The 8,572-nt window shown below is 53.1% G+C and overlaps 1 long non-coding RNA gene across 1 annotated transcript; it reads right to left on the bottom strand.

Moving 5' to 3' along the window:
- Window positions 1-4,915: 4,915 nt before the first annotated feature.
- Window positions 4,916-6,256, bottom strand: LOC115282868. The gene is made up of 2 exons (XR_003904776.1): window positions 5,729-6,256; window positions 4,916-5,130 (listed from the first exon to the last, which is right to left on the bottom strand). It is a non-coding gene; the product is annotated as an uncharacterized LOC115282868 (long non-coding RNA).
- Window positions 6,257-8,572: the final 2,316 nt, after the last annotated feature.

Genomic DNA, 8,572 nt, shown 5'->3' with positions numbered 1-8,572 from the left:
GCTAAGACGCGCCCAAATGCTGGGAGTTTGGGACTCTTTTTTTTTTCTTTTCTCTTTTTGCCTGTTTCAAATATTTATGAAGAGATTTTCCATTTATCCTGACACGTCTTCTCCACCGTGGGTGTCAGCTAGGAAGGCTCAGACAACAAACCCCAGAAGGTATTTTCCCTAAAGCAGCATCTGGCTCTGTTGGCAAGTGCAGCGGGCGGCTTGCTGGGAACTGGCCGAGGCAGAGGGAAGAGGAGCGTGGGGCCAAGGCAGAGGGAGGAGGGGGGGGCTGGGGCACCCCAAGAGAGCAGGTACATCTGCCACTTGACATCCCCCAGCCCCTTCCCCTCCATATGAGCACCCCTGTTTCCGTGTCCTCTAGTCTGAAGCGAGGCTCCCTGACATTCCCAGCTACGCCACCTGGGGGGTGACCAGCTCCCCAAAGCACATCCCAGTTACCAGCGGGGGGCAAGGTGCCGGCCAAGAGGTGCTGGTGTGGTCCCTGGGTCCCCAGGCTCTCCGGTCCCAGGAGGCCTTCTGTAGCCAGAGCCACACACACACACACACACACACACACACACGCCCCGCTTCCCCCTTGCGCTCTCTGCTGGGCATTGGCTGCCTCCTGGGTGGGAAAGCAGACAAATGGCCAGATAGTGCATGCCGCACGCTGGGGACAGGGCACGTCAGCTTGGATGCAGGGCTAGGAGTGGCAAGGAGAGTCTTGTAGAATCTCCCAGATCTTAACCAGCATAGCAGCTGCCTTCCGCACTCACCCTGGGCACAGCCAGCCCAGCGGCTGCCAGGAGCCCTCAGCCCGCCGTTAGTTAGTTACCACAGAGACTGAGCTGGACTGTGTGTCCGGAGAACCTGGGTCCAAAGGTATCTTGGCTTTGTGCCCCGATTCTCTCCCGGGCTGTACATTAGGAATCACTTGGGAGCTTTAGAAACTATTGATGTTCAAGCCCCATTCTAGGGTGGTCAGAATCTCTGGGAGCAGGGTATGTATCCTTTTTTTTATGTTTTATTTATTTTTGAGAGAGAGAGCATGAGCAGGAAGGGGCAGAGACAGCACGAACAGGAAGGGGCAGGAAAGAGGGAAACAGAAGATACGAGGCAGGCTCTGTGCTGACAGCAGCCTGATATGGGGCTCAAACCCAGGAACTGTGAGATCACAACCTGAGCCGAAGTCAGACACTCAACCGACTGCGCCACCCAGGTGCCCATATATTCTTAAAGTCCCCCTAGGCCATTGTCAAGGGTATTAGGGGTTGAAAACTATTGAGCTACGGGAAGAATGTGTTCCCTGGAGACAGCCAGTCCTAGACTGGAATCCTAGCTCCTCTATTTACTAGTCTTGACCTTGGATAAGTTACTTGCCTTCTTTTTTAAAAAAATGTTTATCTATTGTGCTTAAGGGGGAGAGGGAGGAAGAAGGAGGCAGAGAGGGGGTTAGAGAGAGAATCCCAACCAGGCTCCACGCTGCCAATGTGGAGTCCAACCTGGGACTGGGGTTCAATCTCAGAAACCATGAGGTCATGACGTGAGCCGAAGTCAGGAATCGGACACTTAACCGACTGAGCCCCCCAGGCGCCCCAAGTTACTTGCCCTCCTAAAGCCTACTTTGTGATCCGTAAAATGGGTGTAACATCTTTCTTGTTATAAACTACCACACCGCACATAATGAGCTCTGCTCTAATACTATTGCAGCACAAACCCCTCATGTGGGACAAGAGATTGTGGGATCGGGTGTGCAGAGGAGCCTAACGGGGCAGGTGAGCCAAGGGGTAGCCGGTTCCAGGATGCCCCAAACCATTACCTGCAGAACTGCCTCACGGCGTCCCCTCTGGTAGGGGCTGCAGGAGGGAAGGTGCTGTCCCCTCCTGGTGACGACACTCTCTGCACACACAGCACCATGGAATATCCCTCCATGAGTTAAGAAAGATCTAAAGCATTTAACGTATTTCCTCTAGGAAGTCCATTCCTTTTCCATCCCCTGTTTATCTGGAAATGGTCTGTTATCAGATGCAGCCAAGGGTGGAGCTAGAGGTGAGTGTCCGAGAATTTGCTCTGCCCTGTGCTTCCTTGATCTAGGAGGGACAGGGGCGCCTGGGGGGCTCAGTCGGTTAAGCGTCCGGCTTCAGCTCAGGTCATGATCTCACAGTTCGTGGATTCGGGCCCCGAGTCGGGCTCTGTGCTGACAGCTCAGAGCCTGGAACCTGCTTCAGAGTCTATGTCTCCCTCTCTCTCTGACCCTCCCCTGCTTGCGCTATCTCTCTCTGTCTCTCAAAAATAAAAACATTAAAAAAAAGAAAAAAGAGATCTAGGAGGGACGGACGAGGCCCTGGGGTGCACAGAGGCCGCTCCAGGGAGCAGGGACTTCCGGGCGGACACACCGGAGGAGACCCCAGTGATTCTGCAGACCGCTTGAAGAGGACCCCAAAGTCCGAGATGCACCACTCCTTCGTATGATAAATATTATTTCTTATTTCACATTTTGTGCATTTCCAGTGACACCTGCTGATGGCCGGCCGCTTTGGGCGAGTCAGCTGGGGCCACACCCCTCACCCATCACCTTCATATAGTCCAGCAGCTCTCCCAGGCCCAAGAGGGTCCCGACAACAGAAAGCAATGATTTCAATAATGTCTTTGTTGCCCTGAAGATCCACCTTTGTGGGGACCCAGGGGACAAAACGGACCAACAGAGAGGTCCCCATGGAGCAAAATCTAGTATTTCTGGCCTGGAAAAGATCATGAGGACTGGTCTTTCTCTTAAAAGGGAAGCTCGAGTCTGGTGGAGTCAGTGATTATCAGCAGATGTGGATACTGAGCTAGGGGAATATTAAAGAATAAGATCACGAAGGCACCCATTTATTAAGTTTATACTAAATCAAAATTATAAGCGTGAATTCTGGAGCCTGAATGCTGAGGTTCAAAATCCCTGTAACTCCCTCTGTGCCTTCCTTACCTCTTTGGTAGAATGAGATCAATAATATGCTGATCTCAAAGGGCTTGTGGGAAAACCAAATGAGTTCCATAGTATATGGTAAAACATTCAGAACCGAGCCCTGTGCGTTGGGAAAGCTCAGTAAACATCGCTGTTAGCGTTGTTGGGCCAGAGCCTGATTCAATCTGCACCTCCCTGTGAGATAGAGGTTCGGGTCCCCAGTGCATTGAAGCCCAGAGAGCCTCAGCCATTAGTCCAAGGCCACACAGAAGCACGACTGGAAACCTGGGTCACCCCGAAGCAGTGACCTTCCCTTTCCTGTTCATAAGAAAAAGCCCCGGAGAGAAAAGCAGCCAAGACCCGGCTGCTCTTCAATAACAAAACAAGCAGGTAAGAGCCAGCAGAGGAGACAGGGTGCAAATGTTCCACCGATATCTGTGATTCAGAAAGACACCTGCAGTATAAAGCAAGCCCTCCACTCAGTTGCAAGCACAGCTCCAAAGGGCCCAGAGTAGTCGACCCCCTCCCGCAGGGGGCGGCCGAGCGCCGGGGAGGCAGGAGATGAAAAGGAAGGTGCCCCTCAGAAGCCCAGAGTAGCCAGGGCGACCCTGAACCAGACCTCGCATTCCGCAGAAGGGCACTGAGCTGCAAAGTTCTGATTGAAATGCTGCTTTTTCTTCCAGCTCCTGCACAGGGCTGTTATATTTTAGGAATTACAAGCTCCACTTTGGCGAGCCCACAGATGCAGCCGTGAGTTCCTGGGTGCACAACCACTGACCATCGTCCCCGCCCCAACCCTTGTTTTCAAATGCGTCTGCCTCCCGGGCCACGGATTCCTTCCTTGGAGTGTTCTTCTCAATCCTTTGAGAACTGGTTCAGTTTCAGAGGCTGGCTGTGGACAAAGGGACCTCTCGGCCTGTTCGGCCTGTCGAGTGTTTTGAAAAGAATGTTCTCAGAATAACTGGCTAACTATCCAGCGTGCTGCGCCGGAAGCTTTGGCCAAGTCAGGTCATTAATATCAATATGCTCATCAGCGGGGCTGGTTCTGGAACAGACCTCGGGCAGGGGAGACCGCCCCGCCGGTGACTGAGCGCAGCTCCTGGTGGGATCTGGCTTGGAAACACACAGGTCTGGAATAAGCCCACATGGACTCCACTCACGGTTGGCTGTTTTGTTCTCGAGGTGTAACACCGACAGTATTCCCTCCCCTGGGCAATAAACAGAAAACCCAGGACGGGGTGGAGCAGAGGGTCCGAGAAGACCCGGGAGCAGGGGTGCCTTCAGCCCTGCAGTCTGGACCAGCATCGGCTAGGCACTGGGAGTAAGAGTCAGGATGGAGGAGGAGGGGAGGGGGAGGAGGAGAAGGAGGAGGAGGAGGGTGAGCTCCTAAGGCTGGCTTCCAGCCCCTGACATCACCCTACCCGCCCGGGGAAGCGGGGAATGTGCTCCATCCCACCTGAGTTACAAGGTTCAGCCCCTTTCTTAACCTCTCACCCTCGTGCAACTCTGAGAGTCCTTTGAACCTGACTTCATCTGGATAAATGCGTGCAAGAGGAGCTGGAGAGGAAGCGGATGTGGACAGAGGGCCTCTGAAGACCCTGGACCTCTGCACCATCCGGTAGCTGGCAGACCCCGGCTGTGCTCAGGCAGAGCTGGGGTCAAATCCCAGCTCAGGTGCTTAGTCCATTCAGCTGCAGATTCATCTTCTACAAGGTGGGGGCAAAGGCGTCTCCCGTATCGAGTTGTTGCCATGATGAAATGGCATGATGCACGTGCAGGAGCTGGCCCCCAGAGGGCACGCATTAAATGCCGCCTCCCTCCTCTCTGCACTTGCAGGGGCTGGCCTGATGTCACCACGGCTTTCCTGCGGCGGAGCTGAGAAAGGAGGCTGCATATGCAGCTCCAACCACCTTGAATGGGATATAAGTGATAAGCAAATGAAATGGAATAAACTTGAATACATAAAACCAAGAAGCATTCTGTGATCTGCGCACCTCCTCAAAGGAATCTACTGAAATGCGAAGAAAAAGAAAAAAGTCCTTCTGGCCGTGTGCATAATCTGATGGAGGGGAGGCTGTCGGCACCAGGATCTGGAGGCATTCTTCTTGGATTCTGAGAGGCTTGGATGGGCTGCAGATAAGCCTCCACACTGAGCGAAGCCCTGGAAGCTTCTAAGACTCATCCCCAACCCTTTGCTATAGAAAGTCAAAATCAGTCTTTATGTCTATTCACCGGAAATATCTCCCTGGCTCTCCAAACCCCCCCTCCCCCATTAAGTCTTCTGAAATCAGCAGGACCATCTGCTTTGGGCATGGAAATGAGATATTACAAAAAGTTGCCACACAAAGGTCATTATTTCTGGAGGACAAAGCGGGGAGGCAAAGCTTTTAATAAAGGCTTTCGGAACCGCGTCCCTCGTCGCTGGCGGAGGGCCGCTCCCTTCCTTCTTGCCCTGACTGCAAATGCAGCCTCCTCACCGGCTTTGACATGCACGTTACGCAGCGAGAGGAGTCTAATACGTATTCCCCTCCACAGCCAGCGCCCCGCTGCCTCCCCCTGGAGCCGGGATTGTTGGAGGGTCCTGAGCTCATTTTAAAGCTTTGTCTTCACAGCCAAAGTCAAGTGAGAATTGTGCTAATTACCCAGATGACCCAGTGAGAGGGAAAGACATAGGTTTGTGTTGAAAATGATGGCTCGGAAGGACTGGTCTAAATATCTCCACCAGCTCAGCTGTCCAGAGAGGTGGGAATTGGTGTGATGACTTGTCCCTTCCCCACCGACAGTAGAACTCACACTGATGGCTCCCTGGAGAGCGTGCCGAAGGTCCAGCCATCTCCAGGACAAGGCCGACCCTGAACAAGCGAAAGGCACGTTCCTTCCTCAGATCTGGAAATGTCACATGGGAGAAGCTCCAGGGACCTCGGGCAGCAGTTAAATACTGCCATTTAGAGTCCTCTAATCCGGCTGAGCAGAAATTTCCAGACTTAAATTGTGCTCACCCAAGCATGATGAATGGTCCCAGACAGTCCTGAGTTTGCTCCAGCTCCCGTCACCTGCGGTCAAGTCCTTATTTGACTCAACAGTCTACAACACCCTCACAATCTCAGGACTAAGCACGGTAGCCAGTTGGGTGTCCACGGATAGAAAGGTAAAATGCTAATTTGGCCCCCCAACTTAGCAGGTAAAATGTCACCACACAATCAAGCAGCACATGACAAGGACAAAGAGGCTGGTGAGTGTCCTTGAAAAACTCTGGCCTGAAGTCATTGGGATCTGAGCCGAAGACTTGCCAGGTGTGAGGACTTCAGCAAGTTACTCAACTCCTCTGTGCCTCAAACCCCCCAGGTGCTGTAAGGCGGATGACAGTGAGACTCACAGATGATGTAATAATACATATCCGCTAGACAGTGTCTGGCTCACCAGCTCCAAAAAAAAGGAGAAAAAGGAGCATTTACTACTGACTCCACAAATGGTCACTAAGTGTATACAATGTGCAAGGCTACTTTTTTGGACCCTCAAAACCGCTCGGAAAGCAGGGACTGGAGAGGTGTCATTCTCCCAGGGGTTTCCTGCTTGTCAGAGATCACCTACTAGTCAGTGTCGGAGCCGGCATGGGGCGCTGCCATCTTGGCCCCTGGTCCAGTGTGGTCTCACTCTCCTCACCTCTGTGGCTCCTCTGAGAGCTGGTGGGAGCTGGTCCAGCTGGGCTCTGCTAAATGAAGATTTCGGTTGTTTCCACGGGAGTCACGAGAGGTCAGGATCGCTTGCCCCACCGTCCGTGTGTCACCTCCCAGACCTAAGAGCAGCTTGAGGGAAGCTACTCACCCACTGCTTCACCCTGCAGATAAGTAAGATCTATTTATCTTGGTTCCATTTGTTTCCCTTGAAGTCCGTGAGCAAGACTACAAGCAGCACAGGTACAAGGGATGTCCCTGAGGACCCCAGAGGCTGGCCCAGGATGCTGGTTTTCATGCCATAGTTCGTGGAACCCTAGGTCCCCAGGGGTGCTTTGGGGGCTGCAGGGGTGCAAGTGGGTGAGTAAAGGTTCTCTGAGTCCCCTAATTAAGCAGACCCGTGCCAGCTCTTACCTACGTGGTTAACTGGCGGGAGACCGGGTTTATTTATGTTGGGCCTCTCAGAAGGAGAAGGGGAAGAGGAAGAAGATGAAGAAGGAGAAGAAGAAAGGAAAAGCTTGAGATCTACCATTCTGGGTGCTTCTGAGAACAGAACCCAGAATTGATCCTTGTGGATACGTGGATCTGAGGGAGAGGGGGGGCAGCCTTGTTGTGAGCCAGATGGAGCTATCTCATAACAGGTATGTACCTTCAGGCATAACTGGGCACCTGCTGTGTGCAGAACCCCAGATCAGGTGGCAGGAGTGACAGTAAAGTTGAGGTGACAGTAAAGTTCATGCCTCTGAGACTTTGGGGAGGCATGAACAGACACCCCAAAGGCAGGAGAAAGGGTCACAAATATGAATTAATGCAGCCAGTCTGGTCCTGGGGCTACACTATCTTGGATCTTCTTTATTTATATGCTCTATTTCCCCCAATCAGACTATCATTTTCCAGGGGACAAGAAACACCTCTCACTTTACAAACATTGCTTCAGCGCTTACCATATACGTCAGACATGAGAAAGCCTTACAATCTCATGGAAGAGAGACCAGTAATTCCAGCAAGAGGTCATTAATTTTCCTTGGGGAGCCGGGGCCAGGACAGCCCTCAAAAGTGTCAATAACATGAGATTTGAGGAAGGATGAATACAAGGCACGCAGGACATCCAGGCACTGGTCTCTGGGGACCTCCTGGAGGGAAGAGTTCGGAACTGAGTTTTGAAGGAGCAAGAGCCTGGATTGGCTCCGAGAGGAAGGGAGTGTGTCCAGGTTGGGACCCTGCCAGCAGCAGAGGCAATTAAGTGAAGCCAGCGGGGCTTGAGGCGGAGGCTGCAATAAAGGGACGGAGGTGAAGGAAAGCCAGTGAAGCTCGAGTACAGGGAAAGGCAAAAAAAAAATAAAGGTGTTCAAGAGGGAGCTAGACGGAAAAGAGGGAAATGGCTGGGGGCCGGGGTGTTTGAATCAGATACAACTGGGGAGTTCCTGGACTCAGGGTAGTAGACCAGGAGAAACGTGATCATGGACGGGAGCCCCCTCTTCGATCACGACCTCATCACTCCTCTGCAAAATAGGGATCCTGCGTTCTTCCCAAATGACCTCTGGCTGACACCTCTCTTGTCCCTCAACCCCAATGTCTGGGTCCCCTGGAGGAGCTAGAGACACCTGGGTGGGGGAGGGAAGTGGCCGGGGGCCTGGCTTGGCCTGTGATGTCTCTCAGCTGTGACCCACATCTGGGGCTTCTGGAAATCTGACTTGAACACTCCCACTGCCAAACTGCGCCTACACGATCCATGGCCAGGTGAAGGCGCAGAGATGCACACGGGGAGAAAGGAGGGCCACCACCCGCGCACGCACACACACTCCACAAATGCAAGAGTCCCCAGGGCCATCTAAGGGAAGGCTGGGTGTCCGGGGTTGAGTGAGCGGGGTGGCTGGCAACGCGGTTTCCCTTCCGTCCTCCCGGGGAACCCGCGCCTCGGCTTCCTCCGCTCTGATAATGTGAATGAACCCCGGGAGAGGAG

This window comes from Suricata suricatta, chromosome 17 (assembly GCF_006229205.1).
Source record: "Suricata suricatta isolate VVHF042 chromosome 17, meerkat_22Aug2017_6uvM2_HiC, whole genome shotgun sequence".
Classification (NCBI taxonomy): Eukaryota; Metazoa; Chordata; class Mammalia; order Carnivora; family Herpestidae; genus Suricata; species Suricata suricatta.
Note: the sequence above shows the minus strand (reverse complement) of the source record. Positions and strands in the feature narration are given on the sequence as shown.